This window comes from Bactrocera oleae, chromosome 3, assembly GCF_042242935.1.
Source record: "Bactrocera oleae isolate idBacOlea1 chromosome 3, idBacOlea1, whole genome shotgun sequence".
NCBI lineage: Eukaryota > Metazoa > Arthropoda > Insecta > Diptera > Tephritidae > Bactrocera > Bactrocera oleae.
In genome coordinates, this window is record NC_091537.1 from 45,064,934 (window position 1) to 45,079,649 (window position 14,716).

Genomic DNA, 14,716 nt, shown 5'->3' on the forward strand with positions numbered 1-14,716 from the left:
ATGCATCATTGGGATTAGGAGAGAATATCCACCTATCTCCAACAGGTGAGAATTGCTTCAAATCACCAAACACTATGATCGGTATACCACCGAACGGGCTGTCTGTTTTGAAAATTTGTTTTAATCTCGCATCAACGGAGCTAAACATACGAGCACCTACCATCGATATTTCATCAATTATGATTAATTTTAAATCTAAAATACCGGCTACGAATATTTCAGTCGAACCTGAAGGAAGGTTCTGAAGTTTCGCTCTAGGTTTTACCATTCGAACACGTTCCTCAGGTCGAGAGGTATTTATAAATATATCTGCATTGCTTGCTTCCGAAAGATGGAGCCCAATGCAGCAGTATACTGCTTCTTGTGCAGATATTTCTGTGCCTGATATAAATTTGTGACCTACATGTTTAAGTTTTTGCTTAATAGTATAATTTCCAGCATTTACCTCTGATATAGCTTCATTTAAGAGCCTAGAAATTCCCTTGTTAGACTTGTTAATATAATTAATTATATATGAACAGCAAGCATATGCATTCAGTATATATTGGATATCCATATTTGCTCTATGGAGTTCCAAAATCAGGGGATTATAAGCGTTTATAAAACGAACCTGTAATTTTCTTTTTAGAAAAATTTTGGGTTTTGTTAAACTTGACCTAAGGGCTAACAAATAGTCATCAAAAGACATATTTATTCTACTATCAGACAGGAAGTGTTCAAAATCGTTTAAATTAGAAATGTCTTCTGTAGTCATATTTGAATTTAAAACGTTTTGAATTTTGAAAAAGCTTTCCTTGTGTCTTTCTGAATTTTGACTTGTTTCTGTAAGAGGTAACAGTATTTGCGTCGAAGGCATTGGTGGATATGGTATACCAAAACGACAAAACTGTTGTCCTCTTATTTCCCTAGTACAAGACCGACTGTGGTTATGCTTTTGATAACCCAAATAACTTTCAAAGTGGCTGATCGAACCATCGGTAGAAATATAATTGTCAATAAAACTAATGACATCAGGGAATGTCTGAGGATCTTAAAGGTTGATCCTGGGAGCATTATTAAGCCAATACATGCCATGTACATGCGGGGAACCTCTTTGTTGAAACTCCACTCTCCAGTAGAAATTTGTAACAAAATGCTCTCCAAAAATGCCGGCGTTATCTTTAGAAAGCTTAAGAATTTGTCGATAGCGGTAGTCAAAATATCTAGCACAAGTAACCGCGTCTGACCGAATTAAGCGATATCTATCTTGGGTTGTTAAACTGTTGGCTTCCTCTTCCGAAATATCTTTAGAATCAACAGTTTTAGAGAGGATGACCAAAAGCTCAACCCACTGAGATTCTGCAGCCGATAAAGTGATAAAGAAGGCTGGAAGCCAAAATTGGCGAATCATAGCGATTGCCTTTTTCTTATCAGCTTCCCAGTGCGCAGGTGAGGTTTTAACGCCTTTCAAAACTTTGTAACCATCATCGTGTTGAATCAAGTTTTGAACAAAGTTTTCGTTTAATAGATTTTGGGCCGTAACTCGGTTGCGACCTGAAAACTTTCTAAGGCAAATGGACGTACTATTCTTAATTTGTAGCAGTTCTAATTTTTTGTAATCATAGAACAACTTTGGAATGGTACACGCTCTTCTGTTAAAACGGCGAATTTCAGAACGTATTATCTTGCTATACGTTTCAGAGCATGTACGCTTCTGCCCAACGTTCACCTGGCGCTATAACTAAACGGTTATAGTCTAAGTTTTCTGCAGAAATATTGTCCAAAAGAGTTTCTTGACCGCCTGGACTAAGCTCTGGAGGTAAAAGACCCGTTGGAATATTATTACCTGAGGGATTATCATGAGAAGTTTGTGCCGCATGAAAAGATTGAACCAAGCGGGAATCCTCTGCAGATGCAACAAACGGAACTTCTTCTTGGTTATTAAATTATGAAATCCAGTTTTCATTAATATGTATATGGTGCTCACGATACAGAGGGGTATTCACTAAGAACTGCAAAGCTTCCATAATCTTTGCAGGGCGTACTAAGTTTCATAAAGATATCTTAATTTTTACTCAAGTTACAGCTTGCACGGGCGGACGGACAGACGGACGGACGGACAGACCGTCACCCGGATTTCAACTCGTTTCTTCATCCAGATCATTTATATATACATAACCCTATATCTAACTCGATTAGTTTTAGGTGATACAAACAACCGCTAGGTGAACAAAACTATTATACTCTGTAGCAACATGTTGCGAGAGTATAAAAATAAACTCACTAATAATAAGGAAAGTAATGGGATAATTTTTGAGATAATATTAGGGATTGAGAAAAGGTCATTGCTGAGGTATACTAGAGAACGTATTTTCGAAAAATTTTATGTTCTATATATATTATACTCACTGATTGGCATACTTGTAAAACTTGTTTGGATAACAAAAATATAATATATATAATTTGTTTATGGGAGTTGGCGGTATTATTGACCCTACTAACATGCCACAGAATAATAAAATGCTCTCAGGGTTTCAAAAACTTCCCACACATATCATCACCAATCAAATGGATTTATTAGTAAAAAACTATGCTCATTTTCATTGGAAGTTCGAAAATCTTTATTAAGGTATATGGTTTCAACGTATTTTTAACATTTCAACATACTATTATCAGGAAAGGTATTATTACTTAGATTTTCGGTAAAAAGCTCTGGGGTCCACTTCGGTACCTAAAGGCTTGAACAGTTTTGATTCCATGTGAACAACTTTTGGTCATAAGATGGCATACTTTAAAGGAATTATTCATGCAAAATTTTATCCTGATACATTTAGTGGGGCTCGATTTGAATACTGGAAAGTGAAAGGTTGTAGTCCGAGAAATGTGATTTCACCTAGAAGTGGGCGGTGCAACGCCCATTGTCCAACTGTGAGCGGGACTCCTATAAAGGCCGCTCATACCATCTCGAGAGTAAGATTTAGTATTTCTGACGTATTTACTTATTGATTTATTGCGCTTTAAGTAGTTTTTAAAAATACTGGGGAGTGGGCGGGACTATTAATAGAGTTCATCCATTTTTACACAGTCGGTAGGGGTGCTTAGGGATTTGTTCTGAACGAATTCGGTTATTTAAGCTTGAATTGTTTAGGAGACATGTACATTAAACCTCTTATAGGGTTTTTCTAAATTTATTACTCACAGGTGCCATTCCGATCTTCTGGCATAAATTACGGTTTTATATATTAATTTAGTGCTTACCATAGTTATGGAACTTTATTATTTCGTGATTAATGTCGTTTTGTAGTCGTGGCAGTGGTCCGATTACCCCCATCTACCAACTGGCCCTTTCTTTTTTGCCAAGGAAGACGTGTGTCAAGTTTCATCACGATATCTCAAGTTTTACTCAAGTTACAGCTTGCACAGACAGACGGACGGACGGACATTAGGATTTTAACTCGTCACGTCATTTAGATCATTTACCATATACTCGTATTTATATAACTTTATATCTAACTAAATTATTTTTGCATGATACAAACAACCGTTAAGTAAAAACACTTTTACACTCGGTGGCAACAGGTTGCAATAGTATAAAAATAAACCAGAAATTTTCAAGATTTAATAAATTTCAATTCACAATTTATGCGTTTCAGTGTTTTAACTGTTAACAATATTTTTATAAAAAATACTTCCGCGGTCGGAAAGCAGTAGCGACGATGTAATAGAAGATAAAAATTGCAAGATGAAAGTTGCCGCCAAAAACTTCCGCCGATGTTGGACGATCGCAATTCGATGAAAAAAGGGGCTGTCTGCTTCGTGGACAGAGGTTTTGGCTTGCTGGACGGTGAAAACTTATGGGTTGGTATTGGTGTCGGTGTGTACTGCTGTTTGCAGATGTGGTGTATGTGCCAGAGTTGCGTTGTAAGTAGTGTGTTGTTGTCACAACGTTGCTCAGCCTGGAGCTGCGAGATATTGCGGTCTTTGACGTTGACGCCTTGTCGGTGCTGCGTTTGTGAGGGTACAGTTCTTCGATGGCGTGCGACACGATTGGTTTGCAGAGGTCATTTTTTGCCGCGGATGCGTGGGACAGGTGGCCGACCGACCTCGCGTCTCAGGATGTGGTGAAGTATGGTGCTGCCTGTCATATAGTTGGCACAGACCCACGGACTCACATTCTTGAATCACATGCGTATGCGCCAGCGAATTGAGGCTATGCTGTTGTGTTGGCGACATACCCTTGTTCGGGCTGCTGCTGTTAGAGTAGTTCCAAAACGAGATTCATTGATGGCGTTGGAATTGAAACCATCTCTGGATGCATATCTACCTGTATATAGGAAAGGGCGAGTTTTGTTTCAATTAAATTGTATATATTATGGACATTGTGCTTCACGTAACCAATTTTATTTGGTTTGTGGAGGTCGTACAAATATACCCATTATTTAATACTTGCCTTTGTGACGTATTGTATTTGGGTTTTCGATTATTAGACAGATGTTTCAATTTTTTCGTGTCGGTATCATTCTACGGATTGTTTGTTACTTGCATTTTCTCTATTATCTTCGGTTGGCAGAAAGCATAGTTTAACGAGCTGTCTGGTTAGCGTTCCACTTTGAGTACGGAGGTCAACTACTCGTATATTACCGTCGGAGCCATAACGTAGCTTCTCTATGCGACCAAGCCGCCATTTGGTAGGGAGAAGACAATCGTCATAGAATATAACAAAACACGTTCACTTCCTTTAATTAAGATAACTCACATATTGACCGCTTCAACCAATTTTTGTCATACAGAAATATTATTATCATGAAAGGATTATCTCATAATTTCAATTATATATCTCACACATTGACCGTTATTTTCAGTAAAACGTCAGCCAAAGGCTTTGGGGTACACACTTCCGGTATCTGATCCGCCCATGAGAATAATCATAATCATCAACTCTGACAGATTGACTGAGCTCAACGAGACACTTGCAACGGACACTAACGGACGACAGCAGAACAGAAGACAAAAATCATCAGTTTTTTCAGTTTTAAAATAGCAGCCGCCGAGAATATCGGCTAAATACAAATTAAAATGTGTAAATTGAATTTAAAACTATTGTTAAACTTAAAACTATTGATTAAGTGTAAATTAAAACTAATAAATACAAATTAAAATGTGTTAAATAAATTGAATTTAAATTTATCAAAGTTAAACTTAAAACTATTGTTAAACTTAAAACTATTAGTTGAGTGTAAATTTAGTATATGAGTTCAACAAAAGAAACCGAATAAACGTTTAAAAAAGTAAGAACAAACGAATGGTGGTTACATTTTCTATAAAATTGGTGTCAGAAACGAATGGTGGTTATATTTTCTACAAAATTGGTGTCAAAAGTGGGGCGCGCACTTACATACGCATACTATAAGTCGAGGTACAAGTAGTCTGGTGCGTCGAAGGAACTGTGGCGTCAGTGCAACCGTACATTTCATTGAAAAACTGCTGCGTATGTTATATACACATGTGTATACATGTACTTAGAGGTATTCGATCACCGCGTCGCAAGCACACAGCCAACAAAAGTTCACCTTGCCAAATACCGACCATTGGCATTTAAATACCAATGTACAGTTGCGTTTAAAAGTTTTGGGCTGCTCAACCAAACGCTTGTATCGGTAGCAGAACGGCGTTTGTATATATATATGTATATATTATATTATATATATATACATATATACCTTCTGCTCAACGCAAAACGAGACTTTATCCATAACTCGACAAGGACATGACATATGGCCATACTTTTTTTTTTCTTAGGTTGGCAGGACTGTTATATGTTTACATGTCAAATTTGAGCGCGATCTGTCACATAGTTTTTTTTCTAAGGCACTATAAACAAGTCAACCTCGAGTGTGTTTTTCGAATTTTACTATGGAAATTAACGTTGAGCAAAAAGTGTTTGTGTGAAATTTTGTTATTCCAATGGAATAAGTGCGACGGACGCAATGAAAATGTTGCAGAAGGCATATGGGGAGTCTTGCCTATCACGTGCACGTATTTTTGATTGGTATAAGTCGTTCAAGGACGGCCGTACATCGCTGGAGAACTTGCCCCATGATCGTCGTCCAGCAACGTCAATAAACGAAGAAAAAGTCGAAAAAGTAAAGAAAATTTTGTTGGAAAATCGTCGTGTGACTGAAAAAGAGATAGCTAGTGAGATCAACATATCAAATGGATCCGCTCATAGCATTATTCACGATGTTTTGGGCATGAGACGTGTGTCTGCTCGACTTGTTCCAAAATCCAGCTCATACGTCTCGTCTTGTACGCGATTATTTGACCAAAAACAAAGTAAATATTGTTCCGCAAGCACCGTATTCACCCTACATGGCACCGTGTGACTTTTTTCTTTTCCCTAAACTCAAATTGCCGCTTCGTGGAAAGCATTTTCATTCGACTGAAGTCATAAAAGAGAATTCGAAGAAGGAACTGAAAGCCATATCTAAAGCGGCCTACCAGAAGTGTTAGGAAGATTGGAAAAAAAGGTGGCATATGTGTATCGCCTCTAATGGTGACTATTTTGAAGGGGATAAAATAAATAAATAAGAATAATTAACCGTTTTTGTTGTTTGAGCCAGTCTCGTTTATATTTGAGCAGTGGATGTGAATTGGTGTAGTGTGACAGTGTCTTACGGTGCGGGGGGATTGAGTGGTCATTTAGCCATCCCGGCCCCCCTAGGCAAATTTTTAGCCTAGTAGTCGCTGCAGCTGTTGTAACGTTTCCACAACGCTGCTCAGACCATTGGAACGACGTGGTGGCGGTCTTGGCTGTCGACGCCGTGGTGTTACATTCCGCGGGTGTACCGCACGAGTTGAGGGTCGAGGTCCTGTTGCGCGGCTTCGCAGAGTAGGTGGCCGACCAACGTCGCGCCTCGAGATGCGATGAAGTAGTGTGTGATGTGGTCTGCTGCAAATGTGGCACAGACCCGTGGACACACACTCTTGAGTCCCATGCGTGTGCGATAGGCAGTTTAGATAGTGCCCGTGTGCCTGGGCAACTTGCTGTCGTTGCAATGGTCGCATACTTCTGAAAATCCCACAATGTTGCAGGCGATGTGGGCGCCGACAAACAATATATATATTATACATGGCGTGGTTTTCGGAAGAAGCGTACAGTAGCGCCGAGAAGTTGTTGCAGCGTTGAAATTGTCGAAATCGCTTAGCCAAAAGTTGAGTTGTTGCTAAACCAACTGTCGTGTTGTTGGAGTTGCTAAGCAAAAGTCGCTGGTTGTTTTTGGTAAGCGGCTAAGCGGCGTCAGTTTCTAAAGAATAACGGACCTACCTCAGTATTTTTCCAAGGCGTCGGTGGACAAAATATTACCGTTGGAGCGCGAACGCAGATGAGTACAATTAGAAAGAAGTAGAATATATAATATGTATGTCAAATTACGTTTTTTCCATATAAAAAACTAAAACAATACTTAAAAATAACGGTCACCAAACTGTTTAATTTACGGAAACTGTTTAAAAAGCGGAAAATAGTTTGGTATATATTATTTATATATACAATATATCCACATATTTGTATATATAGATATATATACGTATATCGAAAAAACATATTACATAAAGTGATTGCCTTATATGCTTACATTTGTGTATTCAAAACACACTTTACGTTTCCAACAATATACCAAAAAATTTCAAGTATTTGCTTGCACACTTTTCCGGCAATACCCCTTATGCTTAACAAAGCAATAAGCAGGATTGCGTCAAAACAAGTAAGCTAAGGCAAATTAAGAATTTAACAGAAAAGAAAAAAAGAAGAGAGATATTTATTTACAAAAAACATATACATATGTACATAAATTCAATTTTTATCTATTTTAATACTTGTACAATATTATAAATTGATACATATAGACATCAGTGCATACGGTAAAATATCGGCATAATAACAACTTCAATTTCTCGCTCTCTCCGCACTGCGAACATACATATATACGGATATTTCGAAATGCATAAAACAGAAAATCTGTCTTTTGCTTAATACCCTACATAGGGTACAGTTAAAAAAAACACCAAAAAAATGTAATAAAAAATTTAAAAAAATCTATAAACGGTGCGGTAAATTACATACGGATTATTAATAACAAAAGTTAAAACTAATATATAATATTATAATCATTTTGTAAATCATATACATATATACACATTGGTTCATATATTGTATAATATACGTTTAGTCCAGTCATTATAGTAAGTTCACCTCGGAATTCAGATACCCAGTTGTAAGTCTGTAAATACTTGTATATTGACACCCTAAAAGTTGTCTCAAAACCTACATATGGTAGGGTGTACGCAACTATTAAATTTCAAGGTCAAAGGTCACAAAAATCGGGTTTTTGCGCTTTTTTTGTAAATATCTCATTTCCTATGGGTTTTTTGCTGTTGGTATTTATTATCAATATTGTAGAATACAAAATTCTCTACAAATTTTGTTTAAAAATTTTTTTCATACGGTCAACCGTTTTCGAGATAGAGGGCTTAGAGCGCGCGGTCACAGCATCACTTCAGGTCAACTGGTGCCTCCGATCAAAAACGCGCCATATATAGTTGATGAACTATCGATAAATCAATGATTATAAATATTTGTCAATTTTTATTAACTATTATATTATATTTTATCATTTTTTCCTAACCTATCCACTTTTTATTCAGTATTAATTTATTTAACAACACTTACCTGCCCATGAAATTGCAGAATTGTTAATGAAAATATAGGAATTATATTTGAATTTAAACCTTATTAATATTAATAACTTCTTACATGATAAAAAAAAAATAAAAAAAATTTATTAAAAAATATCATTCAATACATTTATTTTTATTAGAAGTAAAAAAATGGAATAAAGGGTAAAAAACTACAATTTATAATTTTAATCATCTTCTTCCTCTTCATCGTCGTCTTCCGGCTGCTGGTAAACTTCAAACTGGTCTTCATTATCGTCTTCAACGACATTTGTTTCAAGTTCTTCCATGATTTCGGGGTCAAAAGTTCCATATTCGTTAATGTCGCTCTGATATGGTAGAGCATTGAGACAAGCTTGCCCATTACATTGGCCACAAGCTAAAGAGCATTGCAAGCCCGCTTTCCTGCATCCGCATCGCGAACCACAACCACTCTTGCAGTTGCAGAAAATTGTATTTAGCAAATGTTCTGGAACAGGTGGTAAAATTGTCATGAATGGATCCAGAAAATCGTTTCGCATTGCCCAACCCCATACCTGGGGTTCCAAATCATGACCTAACCAAGTTTGAACTTGATAATATATACGTTCGAAATGTTGATGAGCAGCTGCACTTGTTGGTGGAATATTTGAAAGCTGCACAGGTTTATTAAGTTTTGTAGACTTGACGTAATGCATATAACGAAGATGATCGAGACTTTTCACAGATTTCGGAGCATTATAGACTGCCAATAAGGTTTGAGTTCCACTCTCTAATAATCTCTGGGCCGAACAATTTTCTTCCTCAAATGCTGCAGCTAGTTCATCCAAATTGGTCAGTTTCTCAAAAACTTTTAAAAATGTTTTTTTTCCCTTTTTAAAAAGCGCAGAAGTTGTTTCACATCCACTTAATGCGTGCAGAAATAAAATATGTGTTTTGGAATGAGGATAATTATCAAAACTTTTAGTGGAGTATATCTCCGTTTTTACATTGCCTTTCCCAACTTTTTTAAAGAAAATTTCTTGTTCGTAAGACAGTGTACGCCCAATTAAAATGATGAGTAAATCAATATCTTGTCCTATTATTTACAAATTTACAGATTTTAAAGAAGATGCACTTAATTATTTTATAATTAAAATGTCATTAGTGTTAATGGGAATATAATTATAGTAAGATTTAAGTTTTTCCCTTCATTATTTTTTAATTTTAGGAAACGGTGATCAGTATTATTGAATAGATAAAGATTTAAGGCATGAAGAAAATGATACAATATAATATAATAGTTAATAAAAATTGACAAATATTTATAATCATTGATTTATCGATAGTTCATCTACTATATATGGCGCGTTTTTGATCGGAGGCACCGGTTGACCTGAAGTGATGCTGTGACCGGGCGCTCTAAGCCCTCTATCTCGAAAACGGTTCACCGTATGAAAAAAATTTTGAAACAAAATTTGTAGAGAATTTTGTATTCCACAATATTGATAATAAATACCAATAGCAAAAAACCCATAGGAAATGAGATATTTACAAAAAAAAGCGCAAAAAACCGATTTTTGTGACCTTTGACCTTGAAATTTAAGAGTTGCAACACCCTACCATATGTAGGTTTTGAGACAACTTTTAGGGTGTCAATATACAAGTATTTACAGATTTACAGCTGGGTATCTGAATTCCGAGATTCTTACCTAATTTAAGCTTAAATGGCTGGACTAGTTTGTACTTTTTACATTCAAAGTCCATATTGGCATACATCCCGCAATACCCCTTGTCCTTTGGAAAACAAGAACAAATAAGATTGCGTATATTATTCGGCAATACCCCGTGCATCGTATGAAGTGCACAAGTACGGACGTGTTTTGTGAGTGCACTTTTACACAGGGATTCAAAAGAGTCTGATTTTTTTCAAATTTTCTTTTGGTGTCGCTCTGGGCATTCACACGGTCAAAAAGAGTCCAGCAACTCGAGTCTAGTTTTTCTGCATCCCTTTTCACAAAATGTTCGTAAATATTTGTGCGGTTCGACTGCGCAACACTGCGTGCTGCGTATTTCATTTGTATGTTGAGATGATGGACACACATTTTGCTTGCAATGAATTACCAAGAATATGGTAGAACAATATGCATAATACAAGTACCTATCCGCTAAATAGTTTCAAAAAAATACTAAAGACGGGAATTCCCTAATCCACAAGAATGTATTGAATATCCGCTACTAATATTTTCAAGGCCAAATTTATAATAGGAATTTCCTAATCTTTAAGTATTAAAAACTCATAATTTCTTTACTCCATAATCTATATTTTAATTTTCTCCTTATTTACAATTTGTCATAATATTTCTATTATTCTATGCATACATATTTGCATATTACATACAAAAATAGATAAAAGAACTCTAATTTGCGATCGAATTCATTTGAAACCGAGCGCTCTTGCAACCATTCAAAGAATTTGAAAGTGAAAAGGAATGCTGAAAAGGGTAGCAGCGAGCTGTTACGAACAAGAACACAAAGCGTGCCACCCGAACACGAGTGGCACGGTCCCTTCGTCTTTCCTCGTCGTCCCCTCGCCCACAATAAACTGGTTTGAGACTCTTTTGAATCCCTGTGTGAAAGTGCATTAAGTGTCCCAACCTAAGTTTACAAAAGTTTTTAAAGTACGCAAGTGCGCGAAAAAGTAGAGTGCAAACGCAACTAGCAAACCGTTACTAAATCCAATCGACAGTAAAGTCGTACAAGCGGTGAGTGCTATTTCTATTTAAAAATATTAATTTATTTCGGGTAAAGGTCCGCACAAAAGTGAATACGCAAAGAGCGCCTTCTCAGCTGCTCATATTGCCGTCTCTCTTTTTTAATTCTTTTCACACCCTCTTGAAACCCACAATCCACATTGAGAGAAATTCCTGAGGTCTGATCCTGAGAAATTTCTGCTCAACATCAGCGCTAGAGGATTTCTGTTTATGTAGCTACAAAAATGTCAACTAAAGCGTAAACAGCAACTACCATAGTCGACAACAAGGAGAAAAGTGAAATTAATGGTTGGAGTTAGTCCATTTACACGGAGCAGAAAAACTGCCCGATCACACGAGCGACGGGAAATAACACCCGGCACACAATCGGTCAACGCTGCAACGCTAACTGCGCTTGATATGATCCCTTCCAATAAACCAAAGCGAACAGCTGATAACTTGATCGTAGTCACTGCATTGGGAGTGCTCATAGATGAACTAATCGCTCTCACACATGGCCAAAAACCAAGACATATGAACCAGAATATGAAATAGATAGGATATCGCAGCTACAAAAACGAGAACTAGCTGAATTCAAAGAGTCAATAACTCACTCAATCATTCAGCAAAAAGAGACCGCACTATGAACACTGATGAACCAATAGCAGATGAGCACACTCAGCAACAAATTAAGCGAACATGCACAAACTCACCATAAACTCGCGCGAATACAAGTTTGATTGGTCAAGCTAAGCGATCAATAATAACAAATGACCGCGCTATACCTCACACTTTTGAAGGCGCTGTAAATCCATCATCAACGAGACCCAAGGAAACCCAACAAAATATAGATAATAGCTCAAATGACCCTCAAAGTCCAAAACACTGGTGTGGAATATTGAAGCTAGAAAAGCTAAACCACAAACCGCAAATCCCCCAAAAACAAAACCCCAGGCGATATTAATTTCTAAGAATGGAAATCTTACTTATGCCGAAATTCTTAGGAAAATTAAGTCCGATTCCACTCTCAGCGAGTTCGAAAATTGTAATGCTGCCGAAACTAATTGGTTCAGCAATGTCAGCCGACTCGTAGGAAATAATAAGAAAATGCCTTGGTGACCAAGCAAATATAAAAGTTCTGACCCATGAGACATTTATAGAGTGTAAAGACTACAACCAAGGAAGAAGTACTTTATGCTCTACAGAGAGAGTTGGGTAACAACGATATGACGATCTCAGCTATTAAGAGCCTAAGAAAGTCCTACAAAGGCAACCAAACAGCGCTTATTACACTCCCAGTTGAGAATGCCAGGAAACTGTTTCAATCCAAGGAATTAAAAATAGGGTGGGTAATATCAGAGAATACAGGCAGCCACAACGGTGCTACTGATGCCTCGATTATGGCCACACAGCGAAAAGCTGCGAAAGCGAGGGCAGGTCTAAACTATGTAGAAGATGTGGTGAGGGTGAACACCAAGCTACGGACTGTATATACCAATAAGCCAAAATGCTTGCTTTGCTTGAAAGTAGGCTCTGGTGAAACTGATCACTTTACTGGGAGCGTCAGATGCCCGGTACACAAGAAAGCGGCTCAAACTCGAAAATTAATATGAGGTATTTAAAACTTCACCTAAACCACTGTCAAGCAGCACATGACCTATTAAAATAGTTTGTGCTTGAGAAGCAGATCGATGTGGTCTTACTCAGTGAACCCTATAAAATCATTGAAGGTGCCAACTGGAAGTGCGATTCGAGGAATAAAGCGGCTATATGGAAATGCAACCCTAACTTTCCACAGCTGGAAAACCCTTACTCTTCTAATGGCTTTGTTCGAGTACCAATTAGTGATGTTAATATCTATAGTACCTATTTGCCTCCCAGTATCAATGACGAAGAATTTGAGAACATCATCGACCGTCTAGTGACTGATGCCAGAAGTAAAACTAATCTAGTAATAGCCGGCGACTTTAATGCCTGGGCTATTGAATGGGATGCAAAAGAACTAATAGTAGGGGTAAAGCCTTACTAGAAGCCTTTTCTTCGCTTGACCTTGTGCTCTTAAACACCAACCAACCCACATTCAACAAAGATGGGCGGCAGACGGTGATAGATCTGACTTTCGTCAAATCAAATCTTGTCAAGCAAGATCCACCATCGACGCGGTGACTCGAGTAAAGACACTGGCCGAAAAGGGAATTCCCTAATCCACAAGAATGTATTGAATATCCGCTACTAATATTTTCAAGGCCAAATTTATAATAGGAATTTCCTAATCTTTAAGTATTAAAAACTCATAATTTCTTTACTCCATAATCTATATCTTAATTTTCTCCTTATTTACAATTTGTCATAATATTTCTATTATTCTATGCATACATATTTGCATATTACATACAAAAATAGATAACAGAACTCTAATTTGCGATCGAATTCATTTGAAACCGAGCGCTCTTGCAACCATTCAAAGAATTTGAAAGTGAAAAGGAATGCTGAAAAGGGTAGCAGCGAGCTGTTACGAACAAGAACACAAAGCGTGCCACCCGAACACGAGTGGCACGGTCCCTTCGTCTTTCCTCGTCGTCCCCTCGCCCACAATAAACTGGTTTGAGACTCTTTTGAATCCCTGTGTGAAAGTGCATTAAGTGTCCCAACCTAAGTTTACAAAAGTTTTTAAAGTACGCAAGTGCGCGAAAAAGTAGAGTGCAAACGCAACTAGCAAACCGTTACTAAATCCAATCGACAGTAAAGTCGTACAAGCGGTGAGTGCTATTTCTATTTAAAAATATTAATTTATTTCGGGTAAAGGTCCGCACAAAAGTGAATACGCAAAGAGCGCCTTCTCAGCTGCTCATATTGCCGTCTCTCCTTTTTGATTCTTTTCACACCCTCTTGAAACCCACAATCCACATTGAGAGAAATTCCTGAGGCCTGATCCTGAGAAATTTCTGCTCAACACCAGCGCTAGAGGATTTCTGTTTATGTAGCTACAAAAATGTTAACTAAAGCGTAAACAGCAACTACCATAGTCGACACCAAGGAGAAAAGTGAAATTAATGGTTGGAGTTAGTCCATTTACACGGAGCAGAAAAACTGCCCGATCACACGAGCGACGGGAAATAACACCCGGCACACAATCGGTCAACGCTGCAACGCTAACTGCGCTTGATATGATCCCTTCCAATAAACCAAAGCGAACAGCTGATAACTTGATCGTAGTCACTGCATTGGGAGTGCTCATAGATGAACTAATCGCTCTCACACATGGCCAAAAACCAAGACATATGAACCAGAAT

At 37.5% G+C, this 14,716-nt stretch overlaps 1 protein-coding gene across 1 annotated transcript in view; it reads right to left on the reverse strand.

The window, feature by feature from the left end:
* CarT (Carcinine transporter) overlaps window positions 1-14,716 on the reverse strand; it is a 757,984-nt gene that overhangs the window by 247,977 nt on the left and 495,291 nt on the right. The gene's annotated exons all lie outside the window — the stretch shown is intronic.